The sequence below is a fragment of the Pinus tabuliformis genome, chromosome 4_2, assembly GCF_031772625.1.
Source record: "Pinus tabuliformis cultivar Carrire ecotype Pingquan chromosome 4_2, CPIR1, whole genome shotgun sequence".
NCBI lineage: Eukaryota > Viridiplantae > Streptophyta > Pinopsida > Pinales > Pinaceae > Pinus > Pinus tabuliformis.
In genome coordinates this window covers 498,504,711-498,507,474 of record NC_142304.1, presented here as the reverse complement: position 1 = coordinate 498,507,474, position 2,764 = coordinate 498,504,711, and positions in this window count along the sequence as shown.

Here is a 2,764-nt window from a genome sequence, read left to right as displayed (position 1 = left end):
ATAAGACTCTTCCAATATTAGAAAATTTAACCAAATTTGAAAGCTGAAATCAAACAAAAACATAGAAAAAATTATAAACAAATAAGCATGCAAGTGAGGCCATGGGGGCCCTCCATAACTCCACAAGCACACCACTTCAATGGAGACTCAGATGTAGAAGCAAAATTGAAGTATAATCCTTTATTTCAAAATTCTAAGATTACAAAAACTTCCAGATTACAAATGGAGGAGATTGTACTCCTATTTATACAATGGGATGAGTAACAACTCATAATGATCATCCACTAATCTACTTTCCCATTATTACAAAATATGATCCCACAAATCTCTCAAGCATTTTTAACTACTTTCCCATTATTACAAAATATGATCCCTTTGAATCCTCCATAAGTCTCTCACATATCTTGGATAAGATATGCCAACCAAATCCTCCATGATCTTCTCCTTTGGAATTGGATAAGATATGCCAACCAAATCCTCTATGCTTTTCTCCTTAGGAATTGGATAAGATATGCCAACCAAATCCTCCATGCTTTTCTCCTTAGGAATAGGCTTGCATAATTATCTCCTTAATACGGTGGACGAGATATGGATAAGTCTCTTGGAATTAATTCTTCACATATTTCCTACACATCACAAAACTCACATATTCTTGAGATATATATAAAAATATGTATATTTTCTAATGTTTAATCATAAATTCACTTGTAATACAAAAATGAATAAAATGGAAAATAAGAAGGTGAAACCCAATTGTAAGTATGAAGATGATATGATAAAAGGTTAATGGGATGATGAAATGTAAGAAACAATGAAGAAAAAGGTGGATGAAAATATGACATTTATGAGTCCCAACATCCTCCCCAACTGAACTTGTTGCATGTCCTCATGCAACCATGCATGGGTCTCTTTAAGAACATTTGGCATCTTGAAAAACTTTGGCTTTACATGATGATGTCTTTAATAATGAATGTTTCCGGGATATGTGAAAGACATGAATAACAACTTACATTTTCTTATGGTTGGTTCTTGTGTGACAACCATGAATACAAAGAATGTTGGTTCTTGTGTTAACAACATTCATTTCGTTTTCTGTTCTCTTTTCTTCAATAATAATGTAAACACTCACTGGAAATCATAAGCTATCAATGTGCATAAGAAATCCCTTTTGTAATATTAATGAAGCATGCCAATATTGCGTATGAAGCAAAGTGCAACAAAGTATCATTGGAAAATAAATGTTGGTGAATGGTAAATGAGAAAAAATGGAGTGATAGTGGTGAAGAAATGGAATCATGGAAGTGAATATGTAGTGTGGTGAGGAAATGGAATCATGGAAGTGAATATGTAGTGTGGTGAAGAAATGGAATCATGGAAGTGAATATAGTTCTCCCCCCCTCAACTGAATTGGTTGCATGTCCTCATGCAACTTGACATGGCTCATGAAAGGAAATGTAGCATGGTGAGGGAATTTTCCAAAATATTCAAGTTAGCATATAAGGAATTGCATGATTAAAGATTAGAAAACAACATACCTCTACTTACCCAAGAATGATGAATTATGTAATAGGAATGTAGCTGCTGGATCAGGAAAATGTGACTGATGTTGTTGTAATTGGATCCTAGGAAATGAAGGAATCTGAACTGCTGATGCTGAATCATGGAAAAGATAAATGCTGAAAGTGGAACTGTGGTACTCTCATAGATCAGAATTCATGCTGCTGTAACTGCCGAGGGAGTCGTGAAAAAGTGTATAGTCTTCACCCGCTACTAAACTTCATGGTACAATTCTAATCATGCGAATGAATGTGTCGATGTTGAGCATGAATAGAAATCATTGGATTACCGGCCATTGATGTATGCCATTAACCAATGTGAGGCAACTCACCATTGATGTCAATGAGTGCCAAGGTACCTGAGTACATCTTGCGAAGTGCGAATGGATGTGTTGAGGTCGAGCCACTTGCAAGATCTGAAGATCAAGGGACATTGATGTATTCCCATGATCGTTAGCGAGAGAACTTGCCATTAAGGCATGCAAGCCTCTAGGTACTCAAAAGGAACTCTAGTCTATTTCCCAGATAAGGTGCTGATGTCGATGGGGCAAGACTTGTTGAAAGGTGGGCCTTAAGGAATCCCACATCAGTCAACGCGAGTTTGTACAAAAAGATTTGGTAGGACTATAAATGGAAAGAACTCACGGACAAGCAGTGTGGATGAGCATGGCGAGGAAAACAAGGCAATGTAATCATGGAAAGGGAATGACTTCGAGTGTCCAAAAATGAATGTAAGGAAATGCATGGTGTATGAAGATGAACTCTTGATGTGAAAAATGGATATGGAAATGTCATGCTTTATGGATTTACAATTGGTGGAATTCAAAATCTGCTTCAAAAAGGGAGGTGCAAGGTAGTGGTTGTGGAGTTGGATTTGTCTTTAGAAATTTTCATGAATTGCAGTCTTTGGAAGACCAATTGTCGTCACAATGTAATCTCCTTATGATCACTTGATTATTCTGTAACCTGTAAAAAAACTTGGCAGAAAGAAAACATAAGTGTGTTCAAGAAGAAATGGCCATTTCCTTCATGATTCTTACGCAAAAATTTCATACCAAATAAAACATATTAAGGACAATCAAAGTGTTGAAATTAATTTAATCATGATATTAAAATCAATCCATTCTTAAAATAACCATGAAAAGTAATACTCCCTGTTTGTGTCAGATGAAATATGCTCGGCAAAAAGATTGGCATTAGAAAGATCT